We start from the raw sequence: 20867 nt of genomic DNA, 5'->3' as shown, positions 1-20867 counted from the left end.
TTTTCATACAGCAGTTGGGAAATTGTGAATTTCTGTAACAAGCTCTGTAATTTTTGACTGTCTGTGAGGCCATGAATGTGTACAGGCTGAGGTCTGACTAGTGATTGCATAGGGGCATGGAAATGGATTCGGTGAGTGTGTGTGTGTGTGTGTGTGTGGGCGTGTGTGTGTGTGTGTGCTGAAAGAGATGTATGCAAGGGAGATGTCGGCTTCTTGAATATGTGACCACCGCGTTAAGCTAATCATGAATTCATCCAGAAAAAGAAAAAAATTCCGAAGAAAATACAGTTTATTTTTGCATGAACAGATTCCTTTTCCTTCACTGTCAATGACATTGCCTAACGTGTGCTTAATGTGTCGCCAGAAATTAGCAAACAACACCAACAATGTTAAAAGACATTTCAAAACAACCTTTCAGCATTCTCTAAAAAGGAATAATTAGTCTTACATGTACACACTGCCCTTTGGTTTATGTTTTGTTTGTTGTAACAGGTGACATTTAAAAAAGGATTCAAACTTTTAAAAGTTTACAATAGGGGTGTCCCGATACAATCAGCACAAATCATACATGCTTTTATTATTTTGTAAGGTGGATTTTTACAAAAGGCTTGGTCAAGTGAAATTACTCAGAACAACTGTAGGTATAAAAAACACTAATCGGTTTATTATTAACCACCTGCAATGAACTTATGCTGCCTTTAACTTGAGTTGAAGTGGTTGATGTTTATTTAGCAGCCACAGTAATTAATGAAGTTCACATTCATGACACAGTAAGTTGAATTATGTGGACACAATTTTTACTGGACGTTTTCTAATACACGTCTGCCTTGGAGACTTTGAATGCAATTACTGTATTTTCTGGGCAATAGAGCGCACCGGGAAATGCTGCCTTCCACACAGCAGTAAAACGGCTGATCAAACAAAACAGAAGTCATCGTCGTGGACCCACTAGCTGTGAAGCTTAGCTGTCCAGTCAGCTAAACAGAGTCAATAACTCCACGGTGACATTTTGGTGTATTTACAAAACTGAAACAATAAGAAAAGAATGCCATTGCAAGTTAATAATACTAACACAGACACTTGTAAATGTGTTAGCATATTTGCTAATGCAACGACACTAGCTTGATTACATTACGATAGCACGTACAAATATTTATGAAAACACTCCTACAGACATCAAACCTGGGATGGTCTAGTAAATATGTAATCTTTTAGTTATATTGTAAAACTTGCAAAAGTTGCTTGGAGTGATGAATGAAGAACCCTTTTGAGCAGAAACCCTATGGACGGTTACACTTCCAGTTCAAGGAACAAAACAGGAAGTACAGTTTTAACCTGCAGCATCTACAGTGAGCAAGTCGTCCAAAATATGGCACCATAGCACAAACAACAACGCACCTTTTCAGTGTCTCTGTCGGTGTAAATATTGTCCTGTATTTGATAGGGGTTGGGGAAAATCAATTAAGTATGGCAAACTATTGCAATACTTTTTTTGACAATGTAATATTGATTTTTAATGTCCTAATATTGATTTTTTTGGGTGGCCAGTTATAACTTGAGGACAATTTTCATACTTTCGCATTACAAACTGTCGCTGTACTGCTACCTTGTTGTGTAGGGCTAGTGGTGAGCAACTGCATACAAGAAGTAGAGGGTTTTTTTTTGTTTGTTTGCTTTTTAATTACATGTCTTGAAACTTGATCCACTTTCTATGCAATTGCAATCAATTGAAATTAATCATTAGAATTGCAATGTTTTTGACTCAGTGTCCAAAAAGTTCTTGTTATCAGTGACCAAGAACGTCATTTGGCCCAGATTATCGTTCTCAAAATCGCGGCGTGGGGGCCATTTGCGGGCCAGGACGGGATAAAAGAAATGTAAGGAACTCAATGTAGCCAAATTTACTCTGCAGTCACATAGCGACAGCTGTTCTCCGGAAATATATATTATATTATAATATATTAATTGTAATAATATTATATGAATATTAATTCTTAATTCGTTTTTTATTTTTTCATCTTATTTTCTGTTAAGAAATAGACATTTGAGCCGATTAAACTTTTTAACCAATGCTTTTTTTGTTGAACACCTGATGCGGCCCAGGCCCACCCAGTCTCTGCCTCTATCGGCCCCCGGGCAAATTGAGTTTAAGACCCCTGGCTTAGATAAAAGGTATAGTTGGTGATTACGTAAGTTTAGAGGTAGAAGTTCTGCATATACAAGGTGACAGTACGTCAGATTTTTAGTTGTAGATGAGGCCAACTGCTGGTATGCACGTGTTAACATTCATAAGAACTGATACTTGCTGACAATGTGAAGTTGAAGCTGTCTTCATACGGTCTGCCTGAGTTTAAAAGTATTTTTGATTGTGACTCCAGTGGTGTTTTGATGGAAAATTGATACTGACACATTTGTTTTACGTGTGGGGAACTTGGAAAAAGCCATGAGGCACATGTTCAGGTTCGTTAAAGGTACTGAAGGGTTAATCAAACATGGTTAAAGAAATCATACTTGATTTTGGTGGCAAAATTGAGCTCCTTGGTTATCTTTGTTTTTTGTGGTCTGTGGTTCAACTGTGTAAAAACTGCACTAATGAATATACCATAATCTGTCATTTACATGCAATCCAGTGGTCCATCAGTGTTGTAATCTTTTCCAAAAAGTCAGGCGAAAACCAAAAAAATGTTTTCCCAAAATAAATCATGTAAATCCAATGAATCCTGACACCCAAAAATATGAACACAAAACACTATTTTGACTTGCGAGTGTTTTGAGATACAAGCTGTCTCGTTTAATTTGTATGCTTTAAGTTGCGAGTAAAATGTTTTAATTGTGAACCTCCCTACTGCTGGTTGGCATAGACAATGTCACAGTGAACCCCGTAAAATCCGAGCCAAAACATCCAATTTACTTGCTAGCATGAGCTTATAGCTAGAGATGGACATAACTTTTTTTTCCAATTAAGGAAGGAAGAAAGTGAGTGTGAAGGACGGTGCTGAGAAGAAGTGGATTATATTCATTGAATTAAATAAATACATAATCAAAAACATGACCGTGTGTGTAGCTAGGGGTGCATGGTACAGATAACGCACAGTACGGTCTGGTCTGTACATCGGTTTTGGGGCCACGGTTTCAGTTCTGTATTGGTACTTTTTTAGGGTGTAAAGAGTACTACATTTTTTTTTCTCTCCAAGTTCTTTTGTTATTTTGTTGATCATTGAAAACTGATCAGTGGTGTCCTGGATACTATATGACTTTTCTTTCACGTTTACTAACCAACACTTTCAAATGGTTATTTTTTATTTGTATTCTTTGAATACTTGTGTACATCAGTGCTTCTCATCAAGGGTTTGGCAAACGGCAAGCCGCGACACAGATTGAGTTTTTTAAAGCTCAAATACCATATCTTACATTTAATGAGCATACATTAAAGTGTAGTTTGAATTTGAGGTAGTTTTAAATAATGTGTCCCAACACATAAAACACGTTCAATAATCGTTTCAGGAACTAACAGTTTTTATCTACAAACTCAAAAATGATTTGAACAAAAAAATTGAAATGAGGTTAAGAACATGTTATATCTGAAAAGTTTAAACAAAGCAAACACATAAACAAAATGTGATTTAAAAATATTTAGATATACAAATTGCAAGTTTCTTCCAATTAACTTAGTTGGTAAGTTTGTTTCCCCAGTTTGGCCCAATAGTTCAGTCACATTGACATTCTGCGCCTGACTGCAAGTCCGCATTGAGGGCAAAGTTCCCGTGTGCCATAGTGAAAGCCAATGAAACTGTTTCTCACTAAAGTCGCGACTCCTTCAAAATGTTGTTTCAATTTCTATGCAAATTGCTGGCTATACTTCTTTATTCATTTTCTTTTGGGCTCCACGTACAGCTGTGTGAAGGGGAAGAGGCTCAACCTTGATTGGACATTAATTACGTCGTTAGGAACTTCATCAGTGTGTGAATGTGTGTGTGTGAATGGGTGAATCTGAAAAATAGTGTCAAAGCGCTTTGAGTTCCTTAAAAAAGGTAGAAAAGCGCTATACAAGTACAACCCATTTACCATTTTCTCACGACCGTGGACAAGCACTCACGTACATAAACACACACGCAAACACAGGACAGTGGTCCATAACGGCGGATTGTCCTGTGCAGTGTAGACCGAACGTTCCGGTATTATACCGAGTATTGTTGCATCCTTTTTAGCAAGCTAACTTGGTGAAGCAGTTGGAGCATAGCACTGCTAGTCTGCACTATACTGAAGCAGGATGAGTCGTAACGCCAGCCAGGATGTTGAAATAATATCTAATAGTTTATCCATGAAAATATAAGGGAAGCTGCTGATTGGTGTTTGACGGAAAAGCAGCTCAAAAGGGTAGTTCGCTCTCTAAGGTAAATGTAGGCAGGCTTTTTTGGGATTGTTGCATTCTAAAATAGTTGCTGTGTTTTGAAGTTGTTTTTTTCCAGTGACTATAAATCAACTTGTGCTTTTATGAATTTATTATCAGTGTACTAATTGTTTCGTGTAAACATAACCTCAAAAAGCACAGAATTTCACAAAAATTGTAAACCCAATACTGTATTTATGTTTTACTCGTTTCCTTTCTTTGGCCCCATTTTGCAGTCATCCTCGATTAAAAAAAATAAATAAATAAATAAAATAAAAAAAAAGTGTAGAAACTGACACCAATGCGTTGGATTCTTTGTTTGGGCATTCCATTCCGATACAGACTAGTTTGTTTTGCATAATGTTTGGATTTACAATAACTGTGATGAAATACGAAAACAAGGACAAAATTATGGAGAAGATTGTTGTCGAAAACCAAATCATATGAAAAGAGGTAAAAAAAAAAATGTTTAAATGCTCAGTTTTGAAACTATTAAAAGGACACATTTATTGGAAAAGCAATCTTCTGTCTATTTGCAGTTCCAGCATTGTTAATATGAAGGTGAAAAATGTAACAAAGACAAGCATATGTTTGATTGAACTGTTTACAAAAGCCTATAATTCAGAAATTATTGGTTTCATACTTGTATAAAGGTCTGTTGAATCTGAAGTCATATTAAACTTCATATATTAAAACAAAATGGGAGAAGGAAGGAAGGATAACTATCTGAGGAAGAATGGACAATAATATGGAGATATCAATAGATGTGTACCAGCTCACTGAAGTGGAGGGAGTTTGGTTGGAAAAGTTTGATCTGATTTTTTATTACACCTTCTCAGAAGTCTCATTATGATAACAGCTCCTCTGCCTGCTGGATAATATGTGTGAATCAAAATGCAAACCACTGCTATGTTTTTGAGACTGCTCTGCCATAAAGGATTATTGGAGAGAGATACACAAAGCTCTACAGGATATTTTCAAATGTGAAATACCCCTTGAAAGTTAGACTCTGTTTTTTGGACGTATACCTCAGAATTGGCTGAAAAAAGATAAACACTTAATGAATATCCTACTGGTGCAGACCTGGGCAAATTAAGGCCCGGGGGTTGAGCTTTTCAACCTGGCCCAAATAAGATGTTTAAGATTTAAAGTGCAGCTGCCATTATTATGTGCAGTGATGTTTTCTAATGACCAGGAGTCTTCAACTATACTAAGTCTTTCAATGCTTGGAATCTGCATCATATACAGTTACTATGGTCATCTAATTAGTTACTATGGTCATCTAATTACTTACTATGGTCACTATAAGATATCTCAGATTGTACGTGGGGTTTTTTTCACTGTTTGTTGCATCTTGGTTGCGTTTTGGTTGATTGTAAAATATGTGTCAATATTTGGTGTTTCATCATTCATAGTTAATATTGTAAATCCCACATTCTTTATTTTCATGTACATTCTGGGTGTCTCATTCAGTAAAAAAAAATTCAAATTCCATTCCGTTTGTTAAGGCGGACTGTCATAACGTTTTTGGCTTTCAATCATTATTGTGAGGTTTTGCATTAATGTTCCTAAAAATAGATATACCGGCCCCCAGACACACTTTTTTATCTATTTATGGAAATCACAATGGACATTTATAAAATGGAGAAGATAACGGCATGTATTACCGTATTTTCCGCACTATAATGCGCACCGGATTATGAGGCGCACCTTTAATGAATGGCCTATTTTAAAACTTTGTTCATATATAAGGCGCATAGTATAGACACTACAGTAGAGGCTGGAGTTACGTTATGCATCCCAGCCGAGTCATACCAAAGACTATAAAAATGGGACCCATAACCTCCCTGCTTGGCACTCAGCATCAAGGGTTGGAGTTGGGGGTTAAATCACCAAAATGATTCCCGGGCGCGGCGGCGCTGCTACCCACTGCTCCCCAAGGGGATGGGTCAAATGCAGAGGACAAATTTCACCACATCTAGTGTGTGTGTGACAATCATTGGTACTTTAATCTTAAAATTTAATCAATTAGATGGAGCTGCGCTAATGGGAATGTCAACAAAACAAATAGTGATTCTACTGACACTTCTACTTGCTGCTCTCTGTTCAACACTGTTCGAGTTTGTCCTCCAACTGTAGCCATCTCGCTTTGTTCCCTCGGAAACTCTGTTTAGTCTTCTTTACTTGGCGCAGGTCATCATGTTGCTTCCTCCACTTCCGCACCATTGATTCGTTAATGTTAAATTCTCTCGCTGCTGCTCTATTCCCGTGTTCTACTGCGTGACTGATCGCCTTGAGTTTAAACTCTGCGTCGTAAGCGTGTCTCCTAATGTCATGATCCATGGTCCGGATCATGTTTTGTTTAGTTATGCTGTTAGTTTTGGACTTCCTTAGTTCCTGGTTTCACTTCTTAGTTTTGTTTTGTTTCCATGGTTACTCATTAGTTTCACCTGTTCCACGTTTGGACTCACACACACCTGTCTCACGTTTTCACATTTTGAGTCACGCACCTGCTGTCACTATTATTTAAGCTCCCAGTTGCCAGGCTGTCTTCCTGGCAACATCACCTTCTCTTCACTAGATAACTTTTACCCATGCTTCCATAGTTCCAGCTGAACTTTCTATGCCAAGTAAGTTTTTGTTTATTGTTCATAGTTTTGTGCCCACGTGCATGTCTTTTGTTTCATAGTCTAGTTTTGTATTTCTGCCTATTTGCGCACCTTTTGTTTTCATAGTCTTTTTACCTCCGCTGTGAGCGCCTTTTGTTTATAACTTTTTGAGCTTTGTTAGTGTAAAATAAAATCATGTCCTTACCTCCACGCTATGTCCGCTTCAGCTCGTTTGCATCTCGGGAAAGCAACCCACGCAGGAAACTGCATCATAGTCCATGTTCTGACATTATGTTGCCAGCAAAAAGCTATTCCGCAAACGACTGGCAATCGATGGAGGAAGGAAAGTGGGAGGCACTTGGAGCCATGGCGGATCAAGACCTCATGTGGAGTCCAAGCGGAAAACTTATTCCGATAAGCTCCGTGTGGCCCGACGACGTTGGCGCGTCGCTCCATTCACGGAAGCGCCGGCAAAAGCGGAAGCCATCAGGAAGAGCTTCTCCGAGCCGGCAGGACGCGTCACTCCCGCAAGCTCCTCCCACTCCGGGCGGAAGCAGGCTGCTGCCAGCCCCGCTGCTCCAGGATGACGTCACGCCATCACCAGAGGATGACATCACAGCTAAAGATTTTTTTTCTTTGAACTCTTTTACTTTCGATCACCTGCCCTCAACAAAGGACTCTGTTTCTATGATCAAACATTATCAGAACATGATTTTGGACATTAGAGCAAGTCCCTCACAGTCACCCAGAATTCATGCCCCGCCCCCCAAGACTCAAGCCACGGCCAAGTCTCAAAAATTTTTTTCACCCACAAAAGCCCAGGTGGGGAGGAAAGAAAGACTGTTTGGACAATTTAGAGGGGAGGGTTTTGCCCCCCTCCTGACCTCCCTCCACCCACCCCAAAAAACGGTTCCAGACAGCGGGGAGCGCGTCTGGTATCCGCTCCTTGGGGGGGGGGCTAGGGCTGGGAACTGTTCAGGGGGGGTGGATCATCATCGTCCTGCCAAGCCACAGCCTCCAGCACGGCCTCCACCACCGGTCTTTCGGTCTGCCAAGCCGCAACCCCCAGCTAGGCCACCTGCACCACGCCAGGCACCGGTACCAGCACCACGCCAAGTACCAGCACCACGCCAAGTACCAGCACCATGCCAAGAACCAGCACCACGCCAAGCACCGGTACCAGCACCACGCCAAGCTCCGGTAGCAGCACCACGCCAAGTGCCGCCAGTAGCTGCTCCACGCCGCCAAGTGCCGCCAGTAGCTGCTCCACGCCGCCAAGTGCCGCCAGTAGCTGCTCCATGCCGCCAAGTGCCGCCAGTAGCTGCTCCACGCCGCCAAGTGCCGCCAGTAGCTGCTCCACGCCAAGACTCAAGCCAAGACCCTGACCCCCCAAGCCAAGACCAAGACCCTGACCCCCGAAGCCAAGACCAAGACCCTGACCCAAGCCAAGACCCTCCAATCCGCCAAGAACCACGCCGCCAAGAACCACGCCGCCAAGTACCGCCATGCCAAGACCCCCCAAGCAGCCAAGAACCACGCCGCCAAGACCCAAGCCAAGAACCACGCCGCCAAGAACCACGCCGCCAGGACCCCCCATGCCAAGACCAAGACCCACGCTGCCAAGACCATGACCCACGCTGCCAAGACCAAGACCCCCCACGCCAAGCTTCGCCGCCTGACGCCCCAGGCCAAGCTTCGCCGCCTGCTTCGTCTGCTGCACCCGCACCTGCGTCATCTGCTGCTGCCACGACGACAACCCGCCTGCCTTCTCGTCGGCCACGGATATGGCCGCTACCTGGTCGTCCGCCACGCCAAGTGCGCCGACCTCCTCGTCGGCCACGGATGTGGCCCTTCCCGGGTCGCCCACCTAGTCAGGTACAGCGCCGGTCTACGCGTCGCCGGCACCTGATTCTGCCCCGGTGGATTCGGGGACACGTGGTCTGGCGACCCACCGCCATGTCCCCCTCCCGCCCTCCCATGACTCTTGTTAATTTTTTTGGTTTTGGACATCTGGTATCTGTCCTTGAGGAGGGGGTTCTGTCATGATCCATGGTCCGGATCATGTTTTGTTTAGTTATGCTGTTAGTTTTGGACTTCCTTAGTTCCTGGTTTCACTTCCTGGTTTTGTTTTGTTTCCATGGTTACTCATTAGTTTCACCTGTTCCACGTTTGGACTCACACACACCTGTCTCACGCTTTCACATTTTGAGTCACGCACCTGCTGTCACTATTATTTAAGCTCCCAGTTGCCAGGCTGTCTTCCTGGCAACATCACCTTCTCTTCACTAGATAACTTTTACCCATGCTTCCATAGTTCCAGCTGAACTTTCTATGCCAAGTAAGTTTTTGTTTATTGTTCATAGTTTTGTGCCCACGTGCATGTCTTTTGTTTCATAGTCTAGTTTTGTATTTCTGCCTATTTGCGCACCTTTTGTTTTCATAGTCTTTTTACCTCCGCTGTGAGCGCCTTTTGTTTATAACTTTTTGAGCTTTGTTAGTGTAAAATAAAATCATGTCCTTACCTCCACGCTATGTCCGCTTCAGCTCGTTTGCATCTCGGGAAAGCAACACACGCAGGAAACTGCATTACAGTCCATGCCCTGACACCTAATAGGAGCCATTTTTGGGTCTTTACATAAAGTTTAGGTCTCGCAACTACGGGACTTCATTTTCCCCCGTAGCTTCTTCTACGGGGGGAAAATGAAGTCCCATAGTTGCGAGACCTAAACTGTAGAAGAAGAAGTTCTTCTTCTACGGTAAGCAGCCGCCAACTTAATTTTCCCCCGTAGAAGAAGAAGAAGTTGTTCTTCTCCGGTAAGCAGCCGCCGACTTCATTTTCCCCCTTAGAAGAAGAAGCGCTTCTTATTCTACGGTAAGCAGCCGTAGAAGGGGGAAAATGAAGTCGGCGTAGTTGCTGTAGTTGCGAGACCTGTTGTGGCTCAATATTGGTCCATAAATAAGGCGCACCGGATTATAAGGCGCACTGTCAGCTTTTGAGGAAATTGGAGGTTTTTAGGTGCGCCTTATAGTGCGGAAAATACGGTAATTATAAATTGGAGAAATTCACTCCATAATGGGAAAACTGGATCAATTATGTCACGCCCCATAGGCCTGAATTAATGTTCTCGAATTAGTGATTGTACTGTGTAAAAGAGATCACTCCCTATATGTTCATAGTTTTTTTCTATTTATTTATTTACTATGCGTTCATAGTGGGTTATGGGTTATACTTGTATAGCGCTTTTCTACCTTCAAGGTACTCAAAGCGCTTTGACACCCATTTCCACATTCACCCATTCACACACACATTCACACACTGATGGCGGGAGCTGCCATGCAAGGCCCTAACCACGACCCATCAGGAGCAAGGGTGACAGATGTGACGAGGTTGATAGAAGGTGGGGATTGAACCAGGAACCCTCAGGTTGCTGGCACAGCCACTCTCCCAACAGCGCCACGCCGTGCCCATATTCTTTTCTATTTTTTTGTATTTTCTTTTTTTATGTATTATTTTATTTTGACTTTTAGCGTTAACAATAGATGTATGATGTATGCAAATATGATGTAATGGATAGGAATCTCTGAGACTGGACATCAACAAAAACTCAATTACAAAAAAAGAAAGAAGAAAAGTGGGTTGTGCAATAAACAAGCTGTATATTTCACAAACAGTTATATCACTGTACCGGAATGTATAACATCTGTTAATGACCACATTGCACTTTTTTGTGCATTAATCTTTGAATTAGAAATGTGTATGCATTTCTTATGAGTCTCTATATAGTGGCCATCTTTGAACATGCTGTTTTAGTTTTTTCCATGTCCATGGTTGAGAAATGGAGAACCTAACATTTCTGCTTGGTTAACTCAGACTTATGAATTATAAAATGTCCTCCTTTGTTGAATTGCATTTCTGTGAAGATGTGCCTTTCTCTGCCTTTGATGTGCAAAATATTAAAAATGATTTGAAGAGAAATAGCCTCACACATGCTGCATTAAGGCAATGCTTAGCAGATGATACATATCATACATATACAATGTTTCATTTGCTCATAATCTGCAGACTTTTGTGGTTTATGCCAGAACCACGCTGGATTCCAGACTTGAAGGATAACTGACCTATAGTTTTTTTGAAGCTAAAACTTTCTTTCAACACATTTCATAACACTGTTTTATGATGTAATTTACTAATCACTGTAGTTTAATACTACCCAAATGGTTTGACATCTGCATGTGATATTTCCATCAGCATTTAACTTAATAACAACGTAGATGAATAGTAAATAATGGAAGCTGTTAACCACATTGTTACCTTAAAGGGGATCTTCTAATAGCTTGCTCATCTTTTTTCTTCTTCTTCTGACACAGTGGGGTGCACTGCTTGGGCAACTTCAAGGGGCATCCTTATTCTTGCAGGATGAAATTTCAGCTTTCATTCAAAGGGTTGTCTTATGCTTTCCATCTGCGCCTGAATGTTCGTGTTAGGGATGAGTTATCAGGTTAGTAACAGTGCCACATGGATAATGAAGTACCACATCATGGTGGTAATACATCAGGGTTCGAAAACACTAGAAAGTGGAGATCCATTACATTCAATAAGGTAAAAAAAGGGCATATTATTCAATAAAAAATACATCTTTATAATTCACTTTCAATGTTAGACCAGTTCGCCAACACACATTCAATGTGGCAGATTATTAATCTGTAACTGAGGAGATGATCAAGTTAAAAACTTGGTTTAATACCAACAAATTGTCTCTGAATTTAAAGAAGACCAAAATCATGCTCTTTAGCAATCGCAAAAGTAATATACCCATCAGGATTGTTATTGATGATACACCAATAGAATATGTTCAACAAAATTCATTCTTAGGAGTGGTAATAGATGACAATATCTCATGGAAGCCTCATATAAATTACCTGAGGACAAAAGTTGCTAAAGGTGTTGGAATGATGTCATTTATTGAACACCAATGCTCTGCTGTTATTGTATCATTCATTTATTATGTCATATTTAAACTATTGTGTTAAAGTCTGGGGAAATTGTTATAAATCCCATCTACAGCCTTTAGTCACTCTACAGAAAAAGGCCATTAGGATTGTGTCCAATGTTCACTACAGACATCATTCAAATCCACTATCCATGGAGTTAAAGCAACTTAAACTGCATGATGTGATCAACTTTAAAACTGCTCAAATTATGTTTAGGGCATCCCAAAACTCTCTACCATCCAATATACAGAACCTATTCCAGGATAGAGATGCTCACCATAGTTACAGTTTAAGAAGAAACAACAAATTATATTTGCCTGAATTTAGAACAACTTTAAAATCAATGTGCATTTCAGTGCGTGGAGTCACTCTGTGGAACAACTTAGGGGACGAGTTATAAACCTGTTCTAACATGATTCAATTTAAAAGACTGTTTTAAATTGGCAGCATAAAAACCTGAATAGAACATCCCTAAATGCTACAGTAGAAAACAAGTCTTTTGAGGGGGATAAAGTCATAGTTCAGTGTCATAATCATAGCCCAAAATCCAAACAAGGTGCCTAATAAACAGAGCAAATTAGAAATGACGTTTTACAGCAGTACAAGTGCAATGCACAGACATTTAAAAAGTCATCAAAGATCACCTGTTGTAGAAGTTATTTTAAAAAAAAGTTACATAACCAAAAAAAAGATGGCTTGTTGCATCAAATATTAAAATAATACTCAGTTGAAAACTGCAGCTACATGCATTACAATTATTTTCTGTCAAAATTGAATTTCCATTTAGCAAGAACGATTAGGTGTCTTATTATTTCTAAGCTTTTGCACATAAAATAATGTGATGGCCCAGATGTGGCCCCCGGGCCTTGAGTTTAAGACATGTTGTTTAAAGGAAACATGAGTGTACAAACACAACATTGAGGTCTTCGGAGGCCTACAGGCTCAATTGAGTGCCCGAGCCGGGGGTCCTTAGAAAAAAAGTTGTTTTGAAAATAACTAAAATCTAATAATAAAATAAATGTTCCACCGTAATGATGAACAAAATACACCAAATTATTCTGTGACAAATGACAATTACTTACTAAGAATGTTCAGTAACAAGTTCAACATTTTTCAAATAGAAATTAAAATGATTATTTTAAAAAATGTGTATGAGTTGACCACTCAAAAGTTAGTAAAACTACTTCCGCCAATTACAAATACAAGCAGGTCAAGTCCGATAAAACTGCATTGTGCCATTTTGCAGCCATCAAATCTGGGGGGAAAAAAAACATTATTTTGCAGAAAAATAAGCATATCTGCTCAATTAGAAAGTACTGTATACGCAACCTGACTACCGTAATTAACGTGTCTCCACTGTGAATAACACTTCTGAGACAGGGAGGAGGCGTGCAACCAGTGAACCAGTCAGACACTGTCTCATTATGTAAAGCATGAGAAGTATTTATTTCATGTTACAGTTAATAATAGGAGGTTTTACAACTAAGCGTTAGCTTGGAAGGGATGGAAAATGTGTAATTCATAGTTATCACATGCTGTGTGTGCTAATGCTTCTGGTAGTAATTTCTCCCTCTGGTAAAATGTTAACAGTTGCCCTGTTCTAGTTCTTTCTCGTGAATTATTCTCCAGCGTTTGTGCCACGATGGACACCATGCATGGTGACATCATGCACGCTCCCACATGCAATGATAAGGGAATCATTAACAAAACCTGCAAATGATTTCCAGGTATCGGTTTTCGATTCCCATCCTTATAAAACAGCTCTCATGTAGTTTACTTTTGTATCCCCAACAGAACAACATGCATTTAAAGTTTCTACATACAGGACAATTGTTTGGTGTATTTTTAAGGAATTCATTTGTAAAATGTGTTGTACCACTACACTAAAACAGTAAAAAAAAAAAAACATACAGATTAATTGAAAAAATTACAGATTAATTAATTAATTTAAGAAACAATTGTTTGGTGCAGCCATATTACTAACTTAAAGTGAGGTACCACTGTAAATAGTGCCTGGTAAGAAATGTTGTATTTTTAGTTTAAATGAACACGTTTGACTAGGGAAGGGATAACAATCTATATTTTTATAAGTACAAACCAAAATGTGTTGGTACTGCCAAGTACAATATCAAGTAAACTCAAATAGGACATTATTTCGATACCTTTGTTACACCCTCACTTTAAATAAAATGAATATAATTCATTTATTTGCTACCGCTTGTTCTCTTTTGTAAACTTAACCCAGCTGACTTTGTACGAGAGGCGAAGTACATTCACACGAAAACAGTTCACACTCACATTCACAATTTAGAGGCTGAACACTCTGTTTTTCTTGAACTACAAGCTTTATTCGGCTTTTGTATATTTTTACAAATTGAACGTAGGCTTTTAGCAAATAGATGTTATTGCCACTTGCAGCAACATTTTGACCCCCCCATCTTCAGCTTCATGCAGCTACTGAACACCTTGTCCAGTGTCTGATCTGTGACAAAAAGCAATGATCTTGGTTCAGACAAGTTCAGCTTGACCTGGTAGGATACATTTTTCAGGGTCCCACATTAGTCCATCTCTAATTAAATTGTGTTGCTGTGTATGACAGTGATACACCAAAAAAACTGGATCAGAATGACAGTTGGTTAAGCAGCTCAAGTTTGATATGAAGTGTGCTTTTATTGGGTCATATCATTAAGATGGGGGTTAGTAGTTTAAGAGAATACTTCAGTAGAGTGAATGCCAGGTGTTAAAATGGTCTCATGTTGTTCTTGAATGTTGTGTTGCTCAATTAGAATTAAAGCCTGAGTAAGTGTTTGGACTGAAACCCTACTTTTAATATCAGAAAATAGTGTGTAAACTGTTCCAACCTCAGTGAGTCACTAGCAATTATTGGGTAACTTCTTTGTTTAAAAAAAAACAATTTCCATTTACTGAGAAAGTAATGTCTTTGACAACCTCATGATTTGAATAATTATGCCTGGCCTCCTCCTTCAAATACAATATTTTAAACCAAAAGTCCAACTGCAGCAACAACTTTGTTTTTTGGCTTATGCCTCCTTTCTTTATCCGCTGCTTCATCCACTAGCAGGCTTTTTTGCTGTGAAATAGCCATATGGGGCTGATTAGACGACAACCAATGCTATACACAATATCCAGATTCCTCGGAGTCGGGGCTGAGCACAATTAGTTCTCAGTCACTAAGCATGATGTATCATATTTTGTGGGCCTCAGGCACAGGAAGCCAAGTCTTTGGAACCGAAACACAGCAAATCTGTTGCCGGCCAAGCAGGTCAGCTCAGGGTTCATTGTTGTTTCTGGGTACTCAGAAAAGTCTTCTACGATCTTTAGGCAATTTCACACTATGATATTCAGGCAGTGTGCCATACTGGTGGTCCGAGGCATACATCAGAGCACCTTCTGTTATTAGGAGTGGTAACTCCAGGTCTGTAAGGGTGTTCTCACAGTTCTAGGCCATGCATACCCTGAATGGTCTTAGGTGCAATTCCCCCTGCCTCTCCTGGCTTCTGCTAGCTAGCGCTCATAGTGATAATTGGTGCTGAGACTTACATCTTTTATAAAATGTCCCTGACTTTGTGGAATATTACTTTTATTTTAAGTACTTTATTTTCCGAACTATAGAGCACACCGGTGTTTATAAGCCACACCCACTAAATCTTAGGAGAAAAATGTATTTTGCCATATATTAACCGTACTGGACTATAAGCAGCAGTTATACATTACAGGCCAAAAGTTTGGACACACCTTCTCATTCAATGCGTTTTCTTTATTTTCATGACTATTTACATTGTAGATTGTCACTGAAGGCATCAAAACTATGAATGAACACATTTGGAGTTATGTACTTAACAAAAAAAGGTGAAATAACTGAAAACATGTTTTATATTCTACTTTCTTCAAAATAGCCACCCATTGCTCTGATGACTGCTTTGCACACTCTTGGCATTCTCTAGATGAGCTTCAAGAGGTAGTCACCTGAAAGGGTTTTCACTTCACAAGTGTCATAGTCTTGATGCCTTCAGTAACAATCTACAATGTCATGAAAATAAAGAAAACACATTGAAATGAGAAGGTGTGTCCTAACTTCTGGCTGTATATACATTGTGAAATTAGTGGGGTTTTTTTGTAAATGTTTATTTATATACCTTAATTGTTTCCAAACTGTCTCCGACAGATATAACACATGGGGCAGTTCAGAAAGTATGAATAGTTTTAGTTATACTGCTAAACTTACAAACGTTGCTTGGAACGATGAAGGAACAATCCATACGAGTAGAACCGCTATGGATGACTAGAAGACAAAACGGATCTTACGTTTTAAAGCACTAAACAGAAGAAAATACTGTATGTAGACGATCACCCGCAGGACCTGCAGTGAGCGAACTCGTCCAAAAGATGGCGCCATAGCACAAACAATAAAACACCTGTTCAATGTCTTTGCTTGTGTTTAATGAAAACTATTTGAACTATGGCCAAATTTAAAGAAACATCCTTAATTAGCAATTTTAATTAGAGATTATATTTTAATGACTGCTGTTGGTGTTGACAGAGGTGACGATCCTTTGCATTTAAAAGCTGTTTTTACACCACAAAACTGCAAAACCATGTGTGTGTGCATTAAACCAAGCCGTGCCCTGGCCCACCTCTTCCAGTCATGCCAAAGCAGGTAACTGAACATGAGCACAGTTAAGAGCACTCACAATAGCCAAATGTGTCTGACTTTAGGTGGGAAGTAATGCCCACATAGTGCGAAAGGCCTTGTTTGTGTGAGTACATCCTAAAAACATGGCTATAAGTCATTGGGGAGTCGACTGTTTTTAAGTAATTAATCAGTCCCTCCAGGAATTAGCCATGTCGCGATCGCGGCAATTCACGAAAATCCAACCAATCCTGGCAACTTTGTCCAATGCCCTCCACCTCCCAACACGTTTTGGCCAATCAATGTCATTTTCATCAATCAAATGTGTCTCTGAGTTGTGCTCAAACGCGCACGTCAACTGTACTATCGTGTAGACCAGGGGTGCCGATTACGTCGATCGCGAGCTACCGGTCGATCGGGGAGGGTGTGTCAGTCAATCGCCATCCAAGCATTAAAAAAATAGACCTAAAAATTACCGATCATCAATATTCACCAAGACGTCACTTTTGTCACTTGATTGACATTCACGGCACCGGAGGGTCTTGTGAGATGACACTGGCTGCTGCGAGCTCATTATTAAGAAAAAATTACCGACAGGAAGGAGAGAAACACTTTTTATTTCAACAGACTCTCGCGAATATGCCAAAAACCAACCACTTTCATGTGGTATTGGACAGAAACGAGGACTTTTTTTCTCCTCCATTTGAAAATGTGGACGTTATCATCACTACTGTCTGATTCCAATCAATGCAAGTCATCAGAATCAGGTAATACACCAACTTATATTCTTGTCTTCATGAAAGAAAGGAATCTATGTGTTAAACATGCTTGTTTTGTCATTAAACACAACTTGTTAACAAAAACGTCTCGATCATAAATAAATAAATATATATGAATGAGGTAGATCCCTTCGACTTGGTCAATTGAAAAGTAGCTCGCCTGCAGAAAAAGTCCGGGCACGCCTGGTGTAGACGAAGCAGGGACAACAATGTCAACTTTTAAAGGGGCATAATTGACAACCTTTCACGTAGTGTCTCTTATGTTCTTTATGTTCTTTGATGTTTCCCTCTTGTTTTCATGTGGGTTTTTCACCTGGTTTGTTGTGGACTTTTTGTATTTGCACTGCAGCCACATAATTTCCCCATTGTGGGATGATTACAGTCTATTTTATCCTATTCTACTTCCGGTTTCAGCACTAAGTCTTCTGGGTAATGTAGTTTACAAACATTTAGCAACACACTGACATCCTTACTTTCTAGTTTACGAGTATTTATATATTGTTTTAAAGTTAAAGTACCAATGATTGTCACACACACATTAGGTGTGGTGAAATTTGTCCTCTGCATTTGACCCATCCCCTTGTTCACCCCCTGGGAGGTGAGGGGAGCAGTGGGCTGCAGCGGTGCCGCGACCGGGAATCATTTTTGGTGATTTAACCCCCAATTCCAACCCTTGATGCTGAGTGCCAAGCAGGGGGGTAATGGGTCCCATTTTTATAGTCTTTGGTATGACTCGGCCGGGGTTTGAACTCACAACCTACCGATCTCAGGGCGGACACTTTAACCACTAGGCCACCGATGATCTCTCATCGGCCCTCATTTACAAACCAATATTCACACTATAAATCACTCAACAGTTCACAATGTGCGGGGTTAATTGTTTTGGAAAATAGATTAATGTTTAATGAAGACAAACACTTTTTAAGCCTAAAAGATACTTTGAGAATGTCTGCATTGTGTGGATGACAGAGCAGACCATAAAGAAGCCTTTGGTGGTGTTTCTTTCTGTAATTATAATTAATTATTACTACTATTAGTTATAGTTAATTTTAGATAGTACATTAATTGGACAATGAGCTTTGAGTTTGTGATTTTACTGCCATCTAAAGTCTCCCTTTAAGTCTGTGTGGAGTAAACCATCAATATAGTTTTTGTGTTGTATTTCTTTGAGGTTAAGGTTACAAGACAAACTTAAAACATTAATAACAAATTCATGAAATCACTTTACTAGTTTTTTTAATAAGACTCAAATCATAGCAACTTTTTCCGCAACTTTCCAAAAAGTTTTCACGAATTCAGTCATTTTAGGCCACAGCAAAAAAGCAGCAAAGTCCTGGAGGGACTAGTTAGTGGATATGACAGTAAGCAAAACAGGACCTTGTTAACTTGAGGGATTTTTTCTCCCTTGAGTTATTTGGAAAGTTGTTGGTGCTCTTGTAAGTACTGTGGAACCTTGATTTACGATTCTAATTGGTTCTTGAACATGGTTCGTAAATCTAAAAGTTCATATTGTCAAGCAGAGTTCCCCATAAGAAACAATGTTAACATAAATAATTGGTTCCAGCCTCAACAAAAGTCCATATTTTTGTAAAGAAATGCACACTTTGAAGACACTAGAGTATATCCATAAGCAAACAAGGGCATAATGGATCAACAATGTCTTTATTATCAAAACAACACAACAACGGCAAGCTAAACTGTCAATGAGCGCAACGTTAACAACCATGTTCCTACAATAATTTTTAAAAATAAGTTTTTTACCTTGCTGTCAGCGAATGTGGCATGCAACCGACAAAAGAAGACAAAGGCAGAGACATGAGTCGTAGAAGGGAGGGAAGGCAGAGGGAAGATGTGGCAGGGAGGTGGGGCAGTGTGCTCCGAGGGGAAGTCTCTCTTCTTCTGGGGTTCCCTCTTCTCTCTAAGTCTAAGTCCACAGTGATTGCTTCCTTCTTTCCAACCATGTTTGTTAGCTTTTTTGGAGTCATATTGAGTAAGAAATAGACAAATCTTGGTGAATGGCGAAAAAAAAAACACACGCTGAAGCACTGAGAAATGGCGACCGAGTAACGGACGGCATAAACAGGATGTGACATTGGGGGCTCCGCCCCTCTAAAATGGCTGTGGCCTGTATGTACTGTACTGCCCAGGAAGTAATGTCCACAAAATTACTGCACCTTCAAGCTTCAAGCGGCAAACACAATGAATAAATGAAGCGTTCGTACACCGAAACATGGTTTGTGCACAGAGACATTTTTGGCTTGATCCAAAAGATCGTAAATCAAAAAGTTTGCAAAAAGAGGGTTTAGTAAATCGAGATTCCACTGTACAACTTTGCAAAATGCCAGTCTGGAAAAATACAAATGGTGTATCACAATGATGGCTACCATACAGCATAGTATTCTAGCTTGATATTGTGTGTTTACAAAGACAAGCTTGTGTTTTTGTGGCTGTCCGCTACACTGATTTTGCTTTGATACAAAACAATCCAAACAGTGTAAATACAGTAGCGTACATTTTGCAACTCCCCTCTCTACCTCTAACCAAGACTGTTAAAGTACCTTAGTGAAAACTATCCATTATCACATTCGCTTTCTTCATCATAACAGATGTTTAGGATGGAACGCTGCCTATAACTAAGCCATGAGAAAGTGAAACAATCATCTTGAACAGAGTTTTTCCACAGTTGGGAATCCTCCTACCAGTTGCTTGCCATATAAAGGTCTCAGCGTTAAGTACTACACAGTGTTTTTAATAGTTATATTGTATACGTCGTTATTTTCCACAACTAATTGACTTGATTTGAAGATCTCGTCATTTCAAATATCCTCTCAAGTATTAAATCATCGTAGAAAACATGATTACATTAGTTCTCAGTGACAGTATTGTATGTATTTTGGAAAAGACACAACAGTGATCCGATTTGATGCCTCAAGCAATGGAAGAGAGCTCTATCTTGGAATGTCTACAGCATTTATTACCATTCTCACTACTTCTGAGAGGGAAAGGCTTGACACAGCTTTAGCAGGATTTCTCTTCGACCACTGAACCATTCCAGGTTTCTCTCTGTGTCCAGCTCAGTCTTATGTTTCATGACTCACTTATCAGTACATTCCAGTGAAAGACAGAGTCAAGAAGAAATTAAAAAAAAAAATCATGTATGTCTGCTGTCCACTTTCAGGAACTCTGGTCATTTCAACAAATTTGGTATGAAATTGTTCGTGTTAATGGATGCACTCAAAAATACTGAAATATTTGAGGAAATGTCGCCCTAAAAATCACATTACAATACATTGCATGTTTAATATTCATGGGGGTTTGTACATGGTAGGGTTGCGCGATATACACTATATAAATTTGACCGACGATAGAACTTGTAATAATATAGTTTGATTGCAATAATGCATGTTGATGACACATTTTAGCTTGACAGTGACTAGAGAATGACT

At 39.8% G+C, this 20867-nt stretch overlaps 1 protein-coding gene across 2 annotated transcripts in view; it reads left to right on the top strand.

Moving 5' to 3' along the window:
* Window positions 1-20867, top strand: part of uvrag (UV radiation resistance associated gene) — a 218797-nt gene that overhangs the window by 154691 nt on the left and 43239 nt on the right. The window lies entirely within an intron of this gene.

This window comes from Entelurus aequoreus, linkage group LG05 (assembly GCF_033978785.1).
Source record: "Entelurus aequoreus isolate RoL-2023_Sb linkage group LG05, RoL_Eaeq_v1.1, whole genome shotgun sequence".
Classification (NCBI taxonomy): domain Eukaryota; kingdom Metazoa; phylum Chordata; class Actinopteri; order Syngnathiformes; family Syngnathidae; genus Entelurus; species Entelurus aequoreus.
The sequence above is the reverse complement of the archived record's forward strand: the minus strand, read 5'-3'. Positions and strand labels throughout refer to the sequence as shown.